This window comes from Pseudonaja textilis, chromosome 3 (assembly GCF_049901715.1).
Source record: "Pseudonaja textilis isolate UNSWEBS1 chromosome 3, rPseTex1.2, whole genome shotgun sequence".
In the NCBI taxonomy this organism is placed as follows: Eukaryota; Metazoa; Chordata; class Lepidosauria; order Squamata; family Elapidae; genus Pseudonaja; species Pseudonaja textilis.
This window is the reverse complement of record NC_141992.1, coordinates 157,349,757-157,374,033: the sequence shown is the minus strand read 5'-3', so window position 1 is coordinate 157,374,033 and position 24,277 is coordinate 157,349,757. Positions and strand designations below refer to the sequence as shown.

General features: G+C 38.2%; 1 long non-coding RNA gene across 1 annotated transcript in view; it reads right to left on the bottom strand.

Annotated features, from left to right (window-relative positions):
* The window catches only part of LOC148126369 (uncharacterized), a 59,441-nt gene that overhangs the window by 11,002 nt on the left and 24,162 nt on the right, over positions 1-24,277 (bottom strand). Inside the window, exon 2 of the long non-coding RNA XR_015743186.1 lies at positions 9,698-9,814. This is a non-coding gene — a long non-coding RNA (uncharacterized LOC148126369). The remainder of the gene's footprint in view (positions 1-9,697; positions 9,815-24,277) is intronic.

Genomic DNA, 24,277 nt, shown 5'->3' with positions numbered 1-24,277 from the left:
CACTAAGTATCTTGGCCAATGGATCTCAATGGAAGGTGATATAATAAAGGAAATTGAAGGGCATGTTAAATGTCGGTGGCAAGTATAAGTATAATTTTCAAGAACAACATCCCCTTATGCCAGAAAAGTTTTCTATCACTGTGTGCTAACATATGCCAGTAAAACATCAATACCAACCTCACAGTTGATACAAAAGCTATGAGTGGCACAAAGAGTCGTGGAAAGATACATGCTCAGCATTACAAGACAATATAGAAAGACCTGCACATGGATTAGAGAACAAATGAAAACATACAATATCATCAAAAGAGTAAAAGAATTGAGATGGAAACAGGCTGGTCACATAGCAAGAAGAACTGATGGCAGATGGACCAAGGCAGTCATAGAATGGATCCCAATTGATAAAAAGTATCCATGAAAGAGACCTAAAATAAGATTGATCGACAACATCAGCAACTATCATGGGCCAAATTTCAAAGGAAATCTCAGAACTATATTGGTTGAAAATATAGGGAAACGTTCACATCGAATTGGACTCGCAACTGGCTGGCAAACCATACCCAACGAGTAATCCTTAATGGGTCTTAGTGTACATGGAGGGAAGTAAGCAGTGGGGTTCTGTCTTAGGCCCAGTACTCTTCAATATCTTCATTAATGACTTAGATGAGGGAGCAGAAGGGGAACTTACCCAATTTGCAGATGATACTAAGCTGGCAGGAATAGCTAACACCCAAGAAGATAGGCTCAAGATCCTGATGGATCTTGACAGACTAGAACACTGGGCCATATCTAACAAAATGAAATTCAATGTAGAGAAAAGTAAAGTCCTACGCTTAGGCAAGAAAAACCAAAAGTACACATATAGACTGGGTGAAACCAGGACTGGAGGCTAAAGCATACAACAAACGGTTGCAGGAATGGGCTTGGCTAGTCTAAGACCAGGGGAGACATGATAGCACTCTTCCAATATTTGAGGGGCTGTCACAGGGAGGAAAGGGCCAAGCTATTTTCTAAAGTGCCTTTAGGCCAGACAAGGAATAATGGATGGAAACTGAACAAGGAGAGTTTTAACCTGGAAATAAGGAGAAACTTTCTGACAGTGAGAACAATCACCAATGGAACAGCTTACCCTTGGAAGTTGTGGGAGTGCCATCACTTGAGACTTGGGAGTGCCATCTGTCAGAAATGGTAGTGTCTCCTGCTTGGGTAGGGGGTTGGACTAGATGACCTACCAGGTCCCTTCCAACTCTGATTATCTGTTAAATCTGTTAAATATTTACTCTAACTCAGATCTAATTATTCTAAATCGTAGCACTTCCCCAGGTTTTCATCTTGTGAAGAACAAAATCTGAAATGTTCTAGGTGCAATGCCAGTTTTTTTGCCCTTAATATCCTGACACAAAGTTGCATTTCATTGGCCCCGTAGTCACCAAAGGAGTATTTCTCTCGGTGTCTGAACATACTGTAACTATGCAAACTATGCATATGTGCAAGGAACATATGTACAAAAAAAAAGAAGTTTCTGCAAGACTTATCTCTTTATGAAATCAGTCGTTGTTAGTTTTACATGGGCTTCAAAACGGAAACTGCAAAGCTATCAAGCTAATAATGCTCCTTTAATGTGATGCTCAGGCTCAGAAGGAGGGATGAGTCAAGAATTTCATGAATTAAGAAGCCAAACCATAGCACCTCAAAAAATAACAAATATTTAAACTATGTGGTTGGAAAAAAATGATAAAGCAATATATAGATTAAAAAAAAACATGAAAAAATATTTTGTTGGGCATTTTACCGGATAACTATAATAAGGGGTATATATATTTGATTTAAAATATATTAACTGCAGTTAGAATTGTATTTGCACAACAGTGGAAAAGTGAAGAGATCCCGACAGATGAAAATGTGATTTAAAAAATATTAGATAGTGCATAAACGGATAGACTAACCCTTACAATTAAGGAAAAGGAAGAAACTGAATACTTTTTGACATGGAACTCATTTTATCAATGTCTAGTTAATAAAAACAAAAATTAGAAACATGTAGAAAAGGACTAATGATACAAGGGAGGTTTCTTAAAATGGATAAGCTATCATCATCATTATCATCATCATCATTATCATCATCATCATTATCATTGAACTAATACCAATGTGATGAACATTATTGTAAACCCTTTAATTATTATTTCCTAAAATATTTGTACCCAAACAACACACTGTTTAACTAAAAATGGAATTTTTATGTTATAAAATAAAAATACAACAAAACCAACAACAATATCAATAATAATAATAATAATTCTTTTAACACCAATAATGTTATTGCAGTACAGTCCAAAAGTAAATTGTCTCTGCTCTTCAGTGTTGGTGGTCTTAGGGAAATAGAAAACATAAAAACACACACACTTTGGTACAGAATCCTCTTGTAAAAATACCCACTGATTTTTTTTTTAGTTTGGTAACATTTAAATTAATGGGGAAGAAAATGATGCATAAACAGGGTTTGTGGCATTTATTAAAGAATTTCATTGTTTTCCTCTAGGAATGGAAGCTTGAAATGTGCCTGGGGATTTCTGGTGGCAGAGACATCATGATTCCGGATTGAAAAAAGAGATTCTAAACTTTACTCAGTGCATAATATGTTTGCCCACATATACAGAAGTCTTTACCAGTCATCATGAATCTGGCAAATAACGCAATTGACTCCAAGACAGCATTTGCATAAGGAGACAATATAGGTTAAGTCTTACACTGTACAGAGTAATCTACATAGATATTTAATAATGTCAGAATTGATTTTATTTTAAAGAACAACATTTCTGATATTTTAATTAAAAGTTGATGGCGTAGAGGTGAAATGTGTGAGCAAGCAACAGCAGATGACATACATCAGCAACTGTATTGGGATTTTACTTTTTGTAAACTCCTCAGAATCACTGAGAGTGAGTGCATGGCCATATAAATTCAATCAATCAAACAATCAATCAATAAGGAAATTGCTAGTGAACATTTAGTGAGCTGCAGAGAAAATAAGCCTATGGGGAAAAACCCAGACAGAACAGTCTCTTCTGTTCAAAGAAGAGAGATTTGGAAATCAGAATAGCACAAATAGGGTTCCCAATGCAACACTAGAAGAGAACTCATTCATTTGATTCATATATTGAACAAAACAGAACAGGCATGTTTCTGAAGAAAAGACGAGAGCACTTTTATTATGTGGGGAAAGGTGCATGATCACCAATTATGGTTCAAGCTTTTACCATAAACGAGAGCTTGGGATGTGGGCAGAAGAAAGATCTTATAATTCTGATAAATGTGGTCTTGTTATCGAACTGAACTGCAAAATCTTTGCAATTGCCCTAAGCAAGTTCTATGCACAATGATTCCTGGAAAAACAGGTTTAGAATTATTATTATGAAGTTTTTATTGCTTTTCCCCTACTTTGTCTGCCTATTTTCTCTCTCTGTGTTTGTCCATCTCTCCCTCTCCTCTCCCCCTCTCTCTCTGTGTTTGTGTGCTATATGGGCCTGAACTAAATTAATGACTTTTTGTGCATGAGTTATAGCTATGTTTTTGTTAAAGTTCCAAAATAAGGAGAGATTTGGTTGCTCAAAGAATGCATATATACATGCAAATACATTGAATACATGATTTTTTTTTTAAGTAGAACTGAACACACTCTAATAACCATATAGGAGTAACCTTAGGAGTCCTTTGATAATGTAGGAGATTACAAAACTGGAGATTACAAAACTGGAGTCTTGTAGAGATTACAAAACTGGAATGAGTTCCAAAATAAGGAGAGATTTGGTTGCTCAAAGAATGCATATATACATGCAAATACATTGAATACATGATTTTTTAAAAAACAGAACTGAACACACTCTAATAACCATATGGGCTAAGGAGTCCTTTGGTAATGTATAAGATTTTTATTCGAAGTCAAACAGAAAATAGGAGTGATTAAAATATTTATTTAAAGCACAAGTGAAGAATGCACAGTTTCAGCTTGAATTTTATGTGGTTATAACACTTGTAATATTTGAGCTGATAAAGGGAAATTCTTAAGCTTTAGCTTCAGGCATGCAACTCAAATTGCAAAATTGCTTTGCTTCAAAACATCAATTTCCAGTAGTAACATTTTATTAAGTGCTAATATTGAAGGTTCCTGATAAAATGAAAGTTGCTCAATTAGTAGTATGCATGACTGGCATTAAAAATGTACATTAGCATTATTCCTACTGTTTTCCGCTTGAACTCAATAGCTACTCAAACAACTTTTAAATCTTTCTTTAGTTTTTCTTTATGTTATCCTCAATCGATCTATTTGCTATGCTGGAATGTTCATTTCTTTTTCTTTCAAGGCTAGAGAAGAGAAATATTCCAAAGGATCAGGAAAACATGTTTACATATTTCTCAGGCCAAAGGGTATTCTGTGAAACTCTCAAGCAAACCTCAATACCTTAATTTCTAAATGTGTTTATTTCATTTGCCAAAATATGGTCCATTTCAAAATTTGTCAATTTGTTTATAAAGGCAGAAACAAAATCCAGTTCTTTCTCTAAGGCATTTCTCACTTATTGCATAGCCTTCATCTAATATCCTGAATGAATGTATGAGCCACTGGTAACTTAATATTCACAATATCAGCACTGGCTACTTACCAGTTTTTTTCTCAACCTTGGCAGGATGAACACATGCTTACTTAAACTGCAAAATTCCTCAGCCAACAGTACTCTTCAACATTTTATTGTGCTTCCTGAACCGCATGGTATTTGTTGCTTGAAATTAAGCATTATAATCTTGCACTAGCAGCTTTTTAAATGTAAGTAAAATTTAAGTGTATTTCTACTTTGCACTACAACCCTGTGTATGCAGTCAAACAATCAAAAACCTTCTGACAAGATCTACAACTGCATGGAAATAGATAAACTCACCCAAAAGTTAAAAGATAACGAAGACTCAAAATATTCTACAGTTTTTGGGAAAACTGGTATAATTGGATAAAGGATAGAAACCGGTAAGTAAACAGATAGGCAAGAGAAATCATGAAGAGGTCATGACAGGAGTACATACCAGACATAGGAACTAAGTATTGGGAAATTGTTTGATTAAAAACACATCATCTAAGCAATTAGAAATGTTTATATCTTTACGTTTATTGGTTATATATAACTTTTTGGTTTTGTATTTTATGAAATGTTTTGTATTATGTATATATTTTTAATGTTTAATAAAGTTTATTTTTAATTTTTTTAAAAAAAAGCTTCTGACATTCTGAAGGGTGTTTTCAGGAGGTATGAAAGAAAATATAAAGAAAACCCTACTTTACACTTCTGTGGCTATTAGATATGATGTATAGATGCTTCATTTTGTAGTTATTGTGATAGCCCAATGAGATTTACAATTGTCCATTTTTGTCATTACTATGTGGAATCATTGTGGTTTGCAAATCTCTAGGGCTATGGTTATGGCATTGGGTGAATTGCATGATTTAAGTGTGATTATATTAATTGCACTTGTCTCTGAGTTTTTAAGAATGCATAACATTATTTATATTTCTAAAGTCATGTTGTATTGTTTGGAGGTTTTTTTTGCACCCTTTCATTGTTTGTCACTTCTATGTTTGTATTCATGTCATTTTTTTTTTTTTACTAACAAGCACTTTGCAAGATTTAGGGGAAAAGAAAAGGTAATAACTGCAGTTAACAAGAGCCAGCATGTATTTTGTTACAAACAAGTCATGGAAAACTAACCTTATGTCCTTTTTGGACAGAGTGACTAGCATAATAGATTGGAAGAATGCCATGGACAAAGCACATAGTGACCTCAGAAAGAAACTCAGTGAAATCTGTCATGATATCCTCATTAATAATATAGTAAAATATGGCCTAGGAGATACAACTATCAGATGGAGTTATAATTGGCTGAATGACCCTACACAAAGGTTACTTGTATTTGAGTCTACATCAGCTTGAAGAGTTATATTGAGTGGTATGTCAGGCGGCTCTATTCTGGGCCCTGTGCTCTTCGATTTTTACTAATGACCCAGATGAAGAGATTGAGAGGATAAATATAAAATCAGCAGATGATTCCAAAATAGGAATAATTAATTGCTTAGAAGATATAAAAATATTTTTTTAAAACCAGAATAGAAATGTTTGAGCAGAGGGCACAAATAAAATTTAACAAATAGAAATCTCAAGTCCTGAATCTGGGAAGAAAAGAGAAAAAGCATAGACATTGAAAGAGATACAACTAGCATGGCACAGAATTTGTGAGAGAATCGCTTTACCGTGTCAGGCCCCGAAACCAAGAAAAACATATGGTGATTCTTCCAAGTAAAGTTCTTTATTGTTCCATAGTTATGACATAACCTTGCTAGATCTACATCAATCATATAATTTAAAAACTATTAGGGAGGGGCTGCCTTCTCCTTCTTTTTCCATGACAAAATACCTGGACTGAGCTGTCTCTAATTATAATGGAACCCTAATTAGAATCTATCCTAGTACATTCCATCACATCTGATCTGCATCCTTTCCTAGGCATCATAATCTAAAGAGATTACAAAACTGGAGTGAGTTCAGAGAAGGGATATCAAGATGGTGAAACAACTTGAAACCATGTGATGTGAGGAATCATTATATAAAATAAGTATGTTCAGCCTGCGGAGGACAAGGCTCAGGGAAGGTATATCTAAATGATTGTCATATTGTATATCTAAATGATTGTCATGTTGAAGAAAGAGTAGACTTGTTATTTAGCTTCCTCAGGGAACAGGATTGAAGCTATAAGAATAGATTCAGATTAGATATTAGAAGAAATTTCCTGATAGTACCTGATACAAAACAATGAAACAAGTTACTTTGTAAAATGGCAGGTTACCTTTTAGGTGGAGGTCTTCAAACACAGGCCAGATAGCCAGGTGTCCAAACTGCTTTAACACCTGCACTGGATAAATGGTTGGACTACATATTTTGTGAGGTCCCATCTAACTATTTAAACTTTTAATTTCTTATAGGGTAGTCATATGCATTCATTTGAAATAACTTTTTGGGAAATAATTCTAAATACCCATGTTTAATATTGCTCTGTAAAGTAGTATATTTCAGTGTGTACACTTTTTCATCTTTGGATTTTCACACAAAGAAAAGAAGGGTCTGCTTTTTGGCCCTCCTACCATGTTATAGCTGAAGATGTTAGCCCTTCCACATATTAGAAAGACAAATATCTGTATGGCTCCTGGAACTATTTAGAGGAGGAATATTGAAGTAAATTGCATGTTAACCTTACATGGAGCAAATTCAAACTATAAAGCTTGATGAAAAATTACATCACAAATGGTAACATAAATTAATTGGCATCATATGAAGAGGAAATTCTTGCTTAAAATGCTTTTCATTGTTTTACTTTTTATTGGGATTGTTTATATAAAGTTATCCTTATTATGTTATGTTTTTGAAATTTTGATATTTTAAACAATTTCTATAATATGCCCAGAAAACATAAGCTATTAAAGGGATTAAAATTAAACTCCAATAAAAAAATTCAAAACAAAGAAACTACTTTTTTTTAAAAAAAATTGAAGGTTAGAAAGACATTTTATTTGGGTTATATGTGGTAACCATTATATGTGGATCCGATTTAATTTTTAAGATTTAAATTAAGTTAAGGATGCTTCTCTCATAGGAAATCTGTTTTTCATTATGCACCATATTGAAGTATAAATTCTATATTATTTGGATTTTATAGTCAAATAAGAACTTGATTATAGATTCTAGTTGAGTTTCAAGTAATTGCTTTTTTTCTTTGCATTCTCTGTATCCTCCAAACTACCTGAACTATGTATTTAGAAAGATGCGGATCTACTTAATCTACCTCACCAAAAGGATTAAAAAGCAATACATGGGTAGTTCAGTTATCTTTGAAATAACACTACATTTTTATACTTTAGAAGATGAGATGAAAAATACTAAAAAGCTTATTAACTTGTTCTTTCTTTCCTTCCCTCTCTCCTTCGTCCAACAGGATATGTGTGTTCTACTCATATTGTATGAATATGAATTGTGGACTTTCAATCTCATGTGCAAAATTAAACAATTTCAAGTTTCATACTTCTGGAGTGCTGTAATGTAATTCCCCATTGAAATAATATGTATCAGCACTTTAGATTTTGGGAAAATGTGCAGCAAAATATATAAACAGTAATGCTCTTTAATACATAAAATTGCTTGCAAAGATGCTTATCAGAGCAAAAAGATATATACAAAAATGTACAGTATGTTTATTGAAAAATACAAGTACATATGAGTATTCATCTGTACTTTAACAAATTCAAACTGCAGCAGAAAATGAATAAAGAGAAAGAAAGATAAGAAATATGAGAAATGGATAGTAACCAAAACTGATAGCTGCCCCAGGAATAGGCAGACTTGATTACATGAATTGTTTTGATCAGTTTCTATCAGATTCAAATAGAATATTAAAAGAATATTCAGTCTGGCAAGAGATTCCAGAAGCTGTAGCTCAAAAAATGTGAAGGCCACTAGGGTGCTCTATTATTTTACTAGTATAATCTTATCCATGCCCAATTCCTCATTTTTATCATTTGAATAAAGTATGTTTTTATGAGGTTGAAGAATACCAACCTATTCTTTCTTTAAAACAGCTATTCCTTTTTTTTACCAAGTTCAGTGACACAAAATAATGAGCATGTACTAAAGGTTGCAAAACCTTTTGCAATTTCCACTTTTCATTTAAAAACTTCTATTGCAGGTGATACATATCCTACACCTCAAAAATGAACTAGATAAAGAGTATTTAGTAATATTCCAAAAATGATTCCGTGCCTGAAAAATGGGAAATATCAATAGGAATAAACAAGATCTATACAATGAGATAACATGTTATTCATTCAGAATTGAATAATTTTTCCATGCTTGGAGGCTTGAGTCACATTTGTTTTTTCTGGGTAATGAAAATATCTCTAGTTTATGTTAAATTCAAATGCTGTTAGTTGAATTTAATCATTTATCCTGTGGATATTTTTTTTTAGATAAGTATAAAAAGCTTGTTGAAATAGGAAGCTTGTATAATTAAATATTAATAAATATCTTAAACATGAGATTAAAAGGAGAGTAATAAAATTAATTTGTTGCAAAGTTAGAACAGACAGTCTTGATTATTGAAAACTTCCCATTCTAAAATCGTACAACAATCTAAAATAAAGTATGGTGTTCTCAAAATGATTGAATGCATTCTGCAGGGAGTTCTTTTTCTTCTTTTGCTTGGTTTGGTCCTCATGGAAAATGAACTTTCAGTTTCTATAGTCCACTTCCTATGAAGATAAGGTCACTTATCTTTGCTTTGCCCCACTTTAATAACAGTTCATAAAAACTTATCCAAACAAAAACATAACCTCAGAATAAAAATTATGTTCTGCTCTGAGTAATGGTTTTTTTTTCCCCTTTTGGAAAAAAACATGTGAGGAAGCCTAACAATAGAATTTCTGAACTGTAGAGCCACAAGTAGGAAAATCCTGTTATTTGATCTGTTTGGAGAAAGATTCCTGAAGTTCCTTTCACAATTAAAATATTAGCAGGTTTTCTTCCCTGGTCCTTAATATAGAAGATTAGGTTAGCACTCCTGGAGGCAGCATTGTCCATTTGAAATGCAAAGAATGAAAACTACTCACAGTCCATTTCATTCACATTTTGCAGTTTAGCTTGTTATGCCCGGATTTCAGCTCCATCTGAGATGTTTAGACACTTCAGAGCCATTTAGCAAGATATTTCTCCCTCCGGAATTATTACTATAAACAAAGGAAAGGGAAGGAAATTGTACATAATTACTTTGCTTAACCCATTGTTCACTTAAAGATAATGAGAAAGGGTTTCATTGAAAATACATGAAAATGTCTCATTAAATATAAAGTAAGAGATGAATGTAATGAAAGCTTCAAGGCAATCTTTTATGTATTAGTTGTAAAAAAAATCCTTACCTAATTAAGCTGCTTGAAGTAATATGCTATAATATTGGAAGTGTCTAATCATTACAGAAGCCCATTTGTAGATTCTTTCAGAAAATTACAAAGTGCTTCCCAGGAATGAAATTATTTTCACATTTTTGTTTTTATTTGTACATTTCTTTCAAGGAATGTTACACTTTTGTTCCCTATAGTATATCAGACTGTTAGAAGTTTAGAAATGGGTACACAGTCTATTTATCAGATGCTCAGATTACAATCTATCTCTCCATTCTAGAATAAAGAAATCAATCTATTGGAGCATTATCCAATGTTGATATTTAACTTTATGTATATTTTTATATGGTAAAATCCAAACCCTGTTCTACATTACTCTTCAAAATTTAGGTAATTGATGTTACCAGTATTGACATCTGCTCGTTTGCATTTCACTTCTTTATGCTTCAAAGCAGCTAACAAAAATATAATAATGAAAGTCAAGAGTAAAATAAAGCAGCAGATTTAAACAGGAATGGCTGCAAGCTGCAATTAAGACATTGACTGTAATCATTCTGGTTGGGAAAGACATAGGGAGGCAAATGCCATAAAACATAAATACCGTTGAAATGTCTAAAATAACTGGAAGGATGTTCCTTATTGCTAAAAATACTAAACAAACATCTATGTAAAAAGCTCCATAGATTGTGTGACAGCAGTGTGACTGCAGTGAGAAGAGTCTGCCTCCAGGAATATTAACCTAATCTTCTACATGGAGATACAGGGAAGAAAATGTGCTTGTATTTTAACTGTGAAATACTTTCAGGAATGTATACCAATTTGATATAGGTGATCCTTGACTTGCGACAACTGAACCCAAAATTTCTGTTATTAAGTGAGACATTTGTTAAGTGAATTTTGCTCCAGCTGTTTAGTGAATCATTGCAGTTGTTAAGTTGGTGACACAGTTTTTAAGTGAATCTGGCTTCCCCATTGACTTTGCTTGTCAGAAGGTCACAGAAGTTGATCACATGACTTCAGGACATTGCAACCATCATACATATGAACCAGTTGCCAATAGTCAGTCACGTAGATTATGATTGGTGTTAATCTTTGTAAGATTTTCGTTGCCTGTTCATTTCTAAATTTTTGATTGTTAACAATTTTGATTGTTAAATACATTGGACACCAAAGTTTTTAAAAATTATTGAGTTTCAGAAAAAGTTTGTGATATTGCTCAGTTAGCAGAAGATGAAAAGACCCTCTGAGAATGTGTGAAGTAATTATCAAAATAATAGGCAGCAACATCATAGCTTCCAGGTAGAAAAAAAACGAGTATGCAATTATGTCATTTTGGCTAGTTAATTATTGCTTTCCTTTCCTAATTGTTCCTGCAGTGAGCAACCTTCACCATCTAAATTTACAATGAAAGTATAATACTTTTTAGAATAGATACATAATAAGCTTCCAAATGATCTTAATTTCCAATGACAAGGGAAACCCAAGATTCAGAAAGAAATGCAGCTCTTTGGAATTAATTTAGAAAAGATGCCCCAGAGCAGGCAGAAGTGCAAATGCAACACTTGTTTGCAATTGTTTTAAATAGCCATATTTTTTCCTTGGATCAATGTAGCTGCTCCACAATCCTGGGGAAAGAGACATGGTTGCCTTCAATCGAGGACCTGTATACTGCACAAGTCAAAAAGAGGGCTATGAAAATATTTACAGACCCCTCACATCCCAGACATAAACTGTTTCAACTCCTTCCCTCAAAACGACGCTATAGAGCACTGCGCACCGGAACAACTAGACACAATAACAGTCTTTTCCCCTCAAAAGTCATCACTCTACTAAACAAATAATTCCCTCAACACTGTTCAATTATTACAAGTCTGCACTACTATTACTGTTAATCTTCTCATCACTTATCACCCATCCCCTCCCACTTGTAGGACTATAACTTTGTCGCTTATATCCTTACAATTTATATTGACTGTTTCCTAGTATGATTTGATTGTGATTGTACGCTATGACTATCATTAAGTGTTGTATATTATGATTCTTGATTCTTAATGAATGTATCTTTTCTTTTATGTATACTGAGAGTATTTACACCACAACAAATTCCTTGGGTGTCCAATCACACTTGGCCAATAAAGTATTCAATTCAATTCAATTAAAGAGTTGCTTTCTTTGTATTTGCATGTATAATAAAGCACCTTTCTGAAAGCACATTCATAATATTGCACAAATCTACAAGTTACTATTGGAATCAATGTTCTCACAGTGGTCCATCTAGGCATATGCTAATCATCTGGATTCATCTGAGGATCGTCCTTTTCTCATTTTCAACAAAATTTCTGTGTAAACATGTCCAGTGAGAGTTTTATAAATGTTTATGGATATATGTTGCAGATTATATTCCTTAAGCATTTTACCACCCCCTTTGTTTCTATGGAGTTTTGTCATCATCTCAATTTTTTTCCAGCCCATCAGTTTTCATTAGTCTAGACAAATCTATTTGTATCAAGAGAAATACAAAACAGGAAGGACTATGCTCTGATTGCAAATTAATAAGATATATTAATATAAAAGGAAGGAAGTATTTATTTTGCTTTTAAAAGAATAAGTACAGACATTTTCCACAGTTAATGGCAAGGTATGGTCAAGTAACATTTGATGTTGGTCCAATTTACTTTTCTTGAAAACAATACAAAACCTACTTAAGCCTCTTTGCAAGAGTATTTCAAAATGACATGCTGGACTACAGCAAGGAGATAATTTCAGTTCCTATCTTGTTCAGTCTGCCCCTTCAAAATACAGTACTAAAATAATGTGTAAATTAAAATTTCAATTATTTATGTTGTTTCAATTCTTAGCTCAAGAAACTGGCAAACTATTTCTTAGATTGCAATTCTATGCATACTTTTTATAAGAAAGGTCTGCTGATACCTTCCCATTTTTTATGATTAGGTTTGAACTGCTACAATTTTTGGATATGATCCTACAATCATTTTTGTAAGAATCTTCTTATTCGGTGGCTCAGGTTTTCCATGAATCTCATTAGGATTCAGATGTGCAAATCTTTTAAATGACTACAGTATGAATATATAACCAAGGATTTATGCAATAGTTTCCAGTACCTACCCAAATCATTAGCAGAGCCCTTGGCTTTCCTCTGGCACCATCCTTACATATGCCAAAAAGATTGTTCCTTTTCCAGAGTCCAGACAGACTAGAAGAAACATCACAAACATGGCTGGATCTTGAGAAATATCCCTTATAATCCTTCATTTTAGCAATTTCTCTGTGAAGAAACAGAATGTTGCCTTTTTTTCATCTGTCTGATACAGAACAGGGCCTTTTTTCCCCATACTTTATCTTGCTTCCACATCAGACCTTTACTATTTTATCCAACTCAACAGTTATATAAAGTCATTCAGAAGTCTGGCGCTCTCTCAATTGGTCTATCTTCTCATCAGAGAATAAATAATAAAGTCATATCTGATATGGCAGTGGATGCTGTTTGAAATGGACCCTCAGCTGGGGGCTGCAGAGAAAAATAAATCCAGAAAAAAACCCTGCAATGTGTGTCTATGGGAGAGATCCTGGAGCAGAAAATGAGAATGTGGCTGACCTGCTCCATTCTTAAGCCTCCCCTGCCTTATCCTGTGACTGAGGACAGAGATGTTTTTAGGAGATTTAGAAAGTTTAATTCCAGAAGCCATGCTTTGTAAAATTTCCATGTGCAGCCTTCTCCTGTGCTTTCCAGCACATGCACACACAAATAAAAGTCACGAAGAAGCAATATGTAGCAATAGCAGAAAAAAAAAATCCAAAGACCTTCACAATACATGAGGAAACAGACCTATCCTAATTAGATCTTGGTTAGAAAAACTGCACAAGCAGATAAACCCAGGGAGATGCAGCATGTGAACAAAACAAAAACAGACATACAAATACAAATACAACACAGACAGATACACACATACAAATGCAATACATTACAGGCAAACACATGTATCCAGGTGCAATACATTTCAAAAGACAGTACATATCCTTCCTTTGGCCACTGCTAATAAAGAGATTGGAAAGAATTTTGACATATAGGCATAATTTCTTTTTCTTATTTATAAAATTATGTGCACAACATAACATTTCACTCCTGCTTCTTACATGACTGGTGCAGAATCACTTGTTGAAAAGGTGACTATAGAAATCAAATCAATTAATACATCGAATTGAAGCTACATTTTCTTTCATCTACCAATTATATATATTTTATTGAGGACAATACTGATGTCATCAAACTGGATATCTACAATTCAGTTGCTTGAAATGTGAGTAGAATGTGGATATGACTACTCCTACTCTGTTTCTCCTATCAAATATATTTATCATTCCAGAAGTTGTTTTCTCTATTAAAAGCAATTTGATGGTTTAACACAGCAAATACTCTGGAATAGAATAGAATAACAGAGTTGGAAGGGATATTGGAGGTCTTCTAGTCCAACCCCCTGCTTAGGCAGGAAACCCTACCTCACTTCAGACAAATGGTTATCCAACATCCAACATCTTTTTAAAAACTTCCAGTGTTGGAGCATTCGCAGCTTCTGGAAGCAAGTTGTTCCACTGATTAATTGTTCTAATTGTCAGGAAATTTCTCCTTAGTTCTAAGTTGCTTCTCTCCTTGATTAGTTTCCACCCATTGTTTCTTGTCCTGCCCTCAGATGCTTAGGAGAATAGCCTGACTCCCCATTCTTTGTGGCAGCCCCTGAGACATTCGAACACTGCTATCATGTCTGCCCTAGTCCTTATCATTAAATTCGACATACCCAGTTCCTGCAACCATTGTTCATATGTTTTAGCCTCCAGCCCCCTTTGTTGCTCTTCTCTGCACTCTTTCTAGAGTCTCAACATCTATTTTACATCATGGCGACCAAAACTGAATGCAGTATTCCAAGTGTGGCCTTACCAAGGCATTATAAAGTGGTATTAACGCTTCACGTAATATTGATTCTATCCCTCTGTTTATGCAGCCTAGAAATGTGTTGGCTTTTTTGTCGGCTGCTGCACATTGGTGGCTCATATTTAAATGGTTGCCCACTAGGACTCTGAGATCCTTCTTACAGTTACAACTATTGAGCAAGGTACCACATATACTGTATCTGTGCATTTGATTTTTCTTGCCTAAATGTAGAACCTTACTTTTTAACCATTTAATGTCATTTTGTTAGGTAGTGCCCAATGTTCAAGTCTATCAAGATCCTTCTGTATCTTAAGCCTAATTTCTGGAGTGTTGGCTATTCCTGCTAGCTTAGTATCATCTGCAAATTGATGAATTTCCCTATCTATCTCCTTGTCCAAGTCATTGATGAAAATGTTGAAGAGTACTGGGCCTAAAACAGAGCCTTGAGGTACTCCACTGCATACTTCCCTCCATGTAGATGCAGTTTCATTGAGGATTACACATTGAGTGAAGTTGGTCAGTCAGTTACGAATCCATCTGGTAGTGATCCTGACTAACCAATATTTTTCTATCTTATATAGTAGTAGTAGATTATGGTATACTTTATCAAATGCCTTACTGAAGTCCAAGTAAATTATATCGACAGCATTCCTCTGGTCAGCTAATTTTGTCACTTTGTTAAAGAATGCAATAAGATTAGTCTGGCATGATCTGTTTTAACAAATCCATGTTGGATTTTAGTTATTACTTTGCTTGCTTCTAGGTGTTCACTGATTCATTGCTTGATTATCTTTTCCAGAATCTTCCCTGGTATTGAGGTCAAGCTGATAGATCTGTAGTTTCTTGGATCTATTTTTCCTTTTTTGAAGATGGGAACTACATCAGCTCTTTTCCAGTCCTCTGGCAGTTTTCCATTGCGCCAGGATCTTTGAAAGATATATTTCAGTGGTTCTGAGATCTCATCTGCCAGTTCCTTCAGAACCATGGGGTATAATACTGTACACCCAGTCCTGGTGATTTGAACTCATCTAGGATAGACAGGTGTTCACTTACCATTTTCTTCCCTATTTTAGTTTGTGGTCCTAATCTGTTTTTTTGTGGTGCTGCTTTTGATACGTTGGACTGTTTTTTCTCTCTGTGTAAAGACAGATGCAAAAAATGAGTTAAGTAGATTAAGTAGAATCCTTTGTCTCTGTTGCTTGTCACCTTCTTGTCACTTTCTCCCAGCAATGGACCAATTGTTTCCTTGACTTTTTTCTTGTTTTTAACATGTTGGAAGAAGCTTTTTTTGTTATTTTTTAATTTTTATTGCAAGCCTTTGTTCATTCTGAGCCTTAGCTTTCCTCACTTCATCTTTACAAGCTTGGGCTATTTGCTAATATTTTGCCTGTTATTTGCCCCTCTTTTCACTTTTTATACTTGTCCTTTCTATTTATCAGAGACTTCTTTATGCAGCCATGCTGGTTTCTTTTAAAAACTGTTATTTTTCTTCTTCATTGGTGTTATGTCCTGAGGACTCAAGGAGTTCTCACTCAGGTCCACTCACTTTGTGTGGGCGTTATTCCCCCATTCCCATTGGTCGGTTCTCCCCAGCAGCCAGCTATAAAAGCAGGCTGCGGGGTCCAACTGGCTGCTGATTGCTGCGAGCCAGTTCCAGGCTTGGCAACACGGTCAGCCCTTTATTTGTAAAATAAAGTACTGTTGCACTCATGCTCTGGTTCAGCCTCTCATTGCTCAAACTTAACACTGGCGACGAGGATGGGATGGCTACCAGAAGCACCTTGCAACCGCTGAGTCACTAGCCACCGATCTACAGCCCAGAGAGAGCGATCGGCTGGCGACAAGGGAAACGCTGATCCGCAGCCAGAGAGAGCGGTCAGCTAGCGAAACGAGCGATCAAAAGTGCAAACGCAGATCCGCAGCCAGAGAAAGCGGTCTGAGTCAAATAGTTAGAAGCGTCTGTAGCTGCTTGTTAGCCTCGCTACGGGAAAGTGAAGCGCTGCGAGCCGCAGCCGCTCTGCATTTGGCGCGAAATTCAAATGGGTGTCATTTGAATTTCGAGCCAGTAGGAATCACAGCACAGCGCTGTAGAGAGTCACTAACGCCCACTTTTTGGCGCGAATCAAGACACCTCCAACGGCTAGCAGCCAACGTGGTAACCCAGAGAGAGAGAAAGAGAGGGTAGCAAAAAACCTCTCCAGAGCTGATATCACTAGTAACTCACGAGCGTTCGTAGTCCCAGAGAGATTTTTCCGCAGGTAGCCCAGCCGTTCCAGCACCATGAGTTCCAATCCAGTATTCCCGGCGTTTAAACCAGACGAAGAGAAGTGGGAATCGTATAAGAACCGTTTCAATCATTACATCGATGCGGTCGGCCTGTCGGATGCGGGAGAGCATCGGAAAAAATCCTATTTCCTAATCTACTGCGGAGCCACCGTTACTGATACCGCTGCAGCACTCGTGGCGCCGAGAGAATTAAAAACGTTCCGTGGTCCGAGTTGCTTGAGATCCTCACAAACCACTACGCTCCCAGGCCTTCACAAATCGCCAGGAGGTTCACGTTCCCGAATGAGGAAGCAATCAAGTAAGGAGACCATCAACCAATATATGGCCGCCCTCAGAACAGCAGCCCTGCACTGCGGGTTTGGAACATACCTGGAGGACATGCTCCTTGATCAATTGGTTTGTGGGGTCAAGGATCTCAACCTACAGAGGCGACTGCTAGCTAAAAAGACCTCAACCTCGCGCAAGCGGTAGAGGAGGCCCTAGCAGCCAAGCTAGCAACGAACTCAGCCACCGAAATTCAGGGCCCAAGCGCCAAGCTGGCAGCGTTCCCAGTCCATTCCGAAGAGGTGGAAGCGGAGGAAGGCCACAACGATGAGAACGATGTCCATCGCCTCACCAATGACAGACGGTCGCAGGTAGGGGCCAAACAAGAATACACCGGTCCACCCAAGCACATCACCCTGTGCCTAGCCTGTGGGGATCACATCAAAGGGCCACCTGCAAGTTTAAAGGAGCCGTTTGCAACAACTGCCATAAGAGGGGCACATTGCGAGAGTCTGCCAAGCCCCCAAAGCGCTGCACAAAGACCCCCGTCCTCGCACTCGGGACCACAGAGGCAAGTATTAAACTGTCGCACGCACCGCCTTGCCAGGCGTACTTGCCACTCTGTTAGTAAAATTTCTCTCTCCGTTTCCCTAGAAGGTAAACGTGCCACATGGAGGTTGACACAGGGTCAGCGCTCTCAATAATCTCGTGGAACACCCTCAAGAGACTCCACCCCAGCCTATCTACTACCCGGCTTCAGAGATGCCAGTTCGGTCTGAAGGACTACCAGGGGAAGGCCATTCCCGTGATCGGCAGAGGCAAGTTCTTTGTCAGTTTTAGAGCTTTTAAAGGCCACCTACCTCTAGTGGTAGTTAACGGCAATCTACCCACCTTATTGGGGCTCGATTGGTTTCCCCACCTCGGCCTAGGGTTAACAGGAGTCCATGCTGTCTCAACCTCAGACACTGACTCCTTATTCGCTGACTACGCAGATGTGTTCAGCGAGGAGCTGGGGTGTTATAATGGAACCCCCATCTCGTTCACCGTTGACCCCCAGGCAGTCCCAATCAGATTAAAACCATGTAGAGTTCCATTTGCTATTCGACCAAAACTAGACGCTGAATTGGATAACCTACTAAAACAAGGGGTCATTGAGCCAACAGATTTCGCCAAGTGGGAGACGCCCATTGTCACACCCTCAAAAAGATGGTAGCCTGAGAATTTGCTCGGACTACAAGACAACAATCAATAAATATTTACAAGTTAGCGCCTACCCGTGCCCGTCATTCAGCACTTATTGCACACATTCGAACCGGGCAGTATTTTTGCTAAATTGGACATGTCTCAAGCATATCAACAGTTCCCTGTTGATAACCAAACAGCGGAACTTCAGACCATCGTCACTCACAGGGTGCCTTCCAATGCAAGCGTCTCCAATTTGGCGTAAGTGTTGCCCGGTATTTTTCAATCCCTCATGGAGCGGATTTTACAGGGCCTCCCTGGTGTAGTACCCTACTTCGACGACATCTTGGTCTCGGCCAGGGACAGACCCCAACTCTTCCAGAGAGTGCGAGCAGTGTTAGAGAGGTTCAGACAGCATGGCCTCAAGTTAAAAAAAGAAAATGCGCCATTGCCACTAGACAGGTGGACTTTCTGGGTTATAAAATTGACGCCTCTGGCATTCACCCCCTGGAGTCCAAGGTCAGGGCGATCCACGAAGCTCCCACACCGACCTCCAAAACGGAGCTACAAGCTTTCTTGGGACTCCTAAACTTTTATGCATCCTTTTTGCCCCATAAAGCCTCAGTAGCCGAACCCCTACACAGATTACTAGACAAAAAGTCACCGTGGCACTGGGGGCACAAAGAAGACCAGGCGTTTAACGACGTCAAATCACTACTTACGTCAGAGGCAGTGCTCATCCAATTCGACCCCAACCTTCCTTTAGTACTGGCAGCAGACGCATCCCCTTTTGGAATTGGGGCGGTCCTTAGTCACCGACTTCGCCAATGGCGCCGAGGCCCCATCGCCTTTTTCTCCAGGACGCTCTCGGCCACGGAGCGAAATTACAGCCAAATAGACAAGGAAGCCCTAGCAGCTGTTGCAGCCGTGAAAAAGTTTCACGAATTCCTTTTGGCCACTTCTTTCGAACTGGTCACCGACCATAAGCCCCTCCTGGGCCTACTGGCCGGCGACAAACAGACACCTCAAGTCCTCTCCCTCGGATGACAAGGTGGACACTTTTCCTAGCGGCCTACTCATACAAACTTATCCACCGCCCGGGCAAACTCTATCCCACGCTGACGCGCTCAGTCGCTGCCCCTTACCCGCTCCGGCTGAAGACCCAGCTCCTGTCAATGCCATTTTTGAAATCACCCAGTTGGACCTGCCCATCACCGCCCTTGACATCGCTGCCAAAACCAAGGCAGACCAAACGCTCGCCCAGGTGCTCGACTGGGTGAGGAGGGTGGCCGGGAGGCAATGCTGATAACAAATTCGCACCCTTTAAGACTCGCATGCAGGAGCTGTCCAGTTTGCAGGGTTGTCTACTGTGGGGCACTCGAGTGGTCATCCCGACCTCGCTGCGTACCCGAGTCCTGGAAGCGTTGCCACGAGGGACACCCGGCATTGTGAGAATGAAGGCGTTGGCACGCAGCTACGTGTGGTGGCCGGGTCTAGACGAGGACATTGTCAATTGGGTAAGTTCCTGCAGCATTTGCCAGGAATCCCGTCCTGCTCCCCCATCGCCACCCCTACCAGATGGGAGAGCGCCAGCGCCCTTGGTCTAGAATCCATATCGATCTGGCCGGCCCGTGCATGGAAAGATGTTCCTAGTGGTCGTGGACGCTTATTCCAAGTGGATAGACATGGCGCAGCTATCCACGACCACCACACTAGCAATCACCAACGTATTAACGCGCCTGTTCGTTACATGGACTACCCGACTCCTTGGTCTCCGATAATGGCCCACAGTTCGCATCAGTAGAATTCAGCCGTTTTGCAGCCAACCTAGGCATTCGCCACATTTTAACAGCCCCATTTCACCCTGCGAGTAATGGGTTGGCTGAAAGGGCCGTCAGGACCACCAAAGAGGCCCTCGCTAGGTTTGGCAGAGATGACTGGCACCACAAACTCTCACGGTTCCTGATGAGCCAGCACTCAACCCCTGTGCAGTCACCAATAAGTCCCCAGCGGAACTTCTGATGGGCCGGCGCCTGAGGACTGTATTAGATAGACTGCACCCACAATACTGCCCCTGACTCTCCCCTCGCTTCCACTTGGGGGTTAGACATTTTATGTTACAGGAGCCGATATTCGCAAGGAATTTCGCTGGGGACCCACTTTGGATTCCGGGCGAGGTCATCGCCGTCACCGGGCCGAGATCGTATAGAGTCAGGCTGGAGGATGGTCGCGTCTGGAGGAGACACATAGACCAACTCAGAAGGCGCCTCAGCAACCTCGCAAACAAGAATCCAGAGTCTCCAGTCGAGGGGAACCGTCCCATCCGCCACCCAGCCACACCGCACCCAGTGACCAGTCTGCGCCAGCGGTCGTTCCGGTCAGCCCAAACTCGGACAACAGCACCCAGAGAGTTGACCAACCGGATCCAACCCACGAGAGTTTGACTCCAGAAACCAACCCGGTGGTTTCCGAGGATGCCCAGTCCAGAGAGAGTGTTGGCGACACTATGCCAGCTCAACCGTCACAGACTGATACCGAACAGTCAGACAATGTTCCCGAGTTGCGCCGCTCCGGCGCCAAACACAAACCCCCATCTACCTCAAGGACTATGCGTGTTCGCATCTGGGGGAAGGGGTGTTATGTCCTGAGGACTCAAGGAGTTCTCACTCAGGTCCACTCACTTTGTGTGGGCGTTATTCCCCCATTCCCATTGGTCGGTTCTCCCCAGCAGCCAGCTATAAAAGCAGGCTGCGGGGTCCAACTGGCTGCTGATTGCTGCGAGCCAGTTCCAGGCTTAACAAGCACGGTCAGCCCTTTATTTGTAAAATAAAGTACTGTTGCACTCATGCTCTGGTTCAGCCTCTCATTGCTCAAACTTAACAATTGGTATTGTGGTATTGGTATGTACAAGATAGAGGAGCAGAATTCCCTGGAAAGTTTCTGTCTATCCTGTTGTTTATCTCTCTAAAAAGCATTCCCATTTGGTGTCAAATGGACACTTGGCATGATAAGAGGAATTCATCTTAATCAAAAGTATTAGAAATGTTATCAAGGTTTTCTCTAGGATAGCATGAAATTCTTTCTAGCTCAAAATGAAGATCCATGTTTTATATGTGCTCCGAATAAGATCCATGTTCCATACATGCTTCCAAAGCTTCAGATGTTTTGTGAGCATCCCTGAGCAGTATCATGGATGTAACTTCCATACTTTAATTCCATTGTTAGTATGCAATATTATCTTCAACTAGATGAAGACATGAACTTACTCCAACACTGAAAAGTAGACTATAAACCAGAATGAAATGCAAGAACTATCTGTGGCTGAGGATAAAGATGACATGGTTTTTAAATTTTATTGGCCAGCTCATTACAATCTCTCATGAAGGAAGGAATTCGAGTGATATTATTCAGCTTTAGGCTTCATTCATTCATTTTTTTAAAAAAAATTGAGTATTGAAAAAAATATTCTTTTAACCTACATTTATTTAAGACTTATAAACTAGCTTAAATTATACCACTATAAAAGAAAACAATCAATTTTTTGAAAATTTAGAAATGTTGCATACTACCCAATTGTAAAGAAGATCATTAAAGCAAAACAAAAAGTGCACTGAAAACTAAAACATTAAACATGTGAACATTAATATTAGAAAGTTAATATTTAAATTCATGCTAAACTACAATTCAAAATATTATTCCAGCAACAATATAGAACTATGTATACTTCAAACCCTGTGCATTGAAAGTGCACTGCAGATATGAGTTCAAAATCTCTCTCTGCTACCCAGTAGATGAAGACTCATCTTTGTAAATTTCAGATTGAAACTATTCAGTTTCCCATGATGGCCAGAATTTACATCTAGTAATAGAAATCATTTTTTTCAAGATTCATAGCTGGGAAGTGGTAAAGAGTTTTTGTGCTCACATTGTGACTGGCAACTGTGAGAACAGAATGCTGGACTGCAGGGTTTCTGCATCCAATCCACCAGGGCTTTTTTAACAGTCTTTTGATTCTAAAAGAATAATTTAACCATGGCATAAGTGGCATATGTTGCTTTCGATATTCTTGTAAGTTAGCTGTGTTTCACTGATGTGCATCCAATTAGAGATGCTTTAAAACCCATTAAGTCCAACTAGTAAGAGTGCTTCCAATGGAAACAGGTACAAATTGGCATTAATTAAAATGAAATGAAATCCTTGATAAATCTGGGAATTGCACCCTTTCTCTTTCATGATACACTTACCAGGTTCAACGATAATACTAAAAATGAAAGAACACAGAAAAAAAAGACCTGCACTTTACAGAGAACATTTCATTATGGAAAATACAATTTCTTTACAGAGTAAACCAGGCTTACTTTTCTGTTACATTTATTCTTAGTAAATTGATTTGTATTGTTAAAATAAAAGCAGCAATGAAAATGACACACATTTAAAAATAAAAAAAAAAAGTCTAGCTATAACCTCTTCAGTAGGACTTTAGTGCCACAAGAAATCTATCAACCTGAATGAAGTCAGATCAAAGTCTTTAAAATCAGGAGCTATGAAGTTTTTTTTTGAAACAGAACTAATTGAGCTTTAAATACCTGTTCAAGGTATTTACAAATGAGAACTTAGGTGATTGGTTTAACTTATAATTTTTTTCGTAAAAGCATTTAAAGCAGCTGAAGTCTTAAAAACAATTCCAAAAGATTTGTTGTGGTCTTTCAGTGCTTATTTCTTAATATTGCCAGGAAGATCACCTAGAACTCAACTATCAGAAAACCGGAATGATGTCACTCCTGGAAGACAGATGGACACAAGATTGATCTGGTCTCATATTTCATATATCTGGGAAGAGTCCTTCATTCTGTAAACATTAGGAAATGTCCTGTAGAGTAGGTGCTAATATATATATGTAGCAACAGCCGTGTGAGGTAGGTTGAACTGAGAGACAGTGACTAGCCTAAAGTTACCCAGCTGGCTTAGTCTGTCAGATACTAAACTTTATGCTCCCTTACATCCATCTAAAGCTTCTATCTGTTCTTTCAAATTCCCTTTAGACATTTTTTTACACTTTTGTTTTATATTTGTTTAGATTTTATAATAACCATTTTACAGTGATTTATTTTTATCCTTTTTAATTGTATCCTTTCTCTTTGATCATAATAAATATTTCATTTGATACTTAATCATTGTTTGATGGAAGAATAAGCTGTGAATGTCATACAGCACTCCATCATCAATCTCTACTATAGAGACTTCAAACAAACAGAGATGCGACAATAGATGAGGGTGAAGTCATGATCTCATTTGTTGTCACAGCCCTGTTCACATCCATAGATCTGGAATTAGCCAAAGAATCTATGACCAGATTGCTCCATGGCATACCTTTCTTAACCAAATGCATGAAGATTGAAACACCCAGGATTATAGATCTCATAAACCCCCTCCTAACCACATACTGTGTTTTTTTGGTCTATAAGACACTCTGGACTACATGATGCACATTAGCTTTAGAGGAGGAAAAGAAGAAAAAAATAAATCTGCCTCTGCCTCCCAGAATCCATCTGGTATTCATCTGGCTAGTGTCCTTGCAACAAAAAGCCTGGTCAGCTTCAGCATGTTATCGC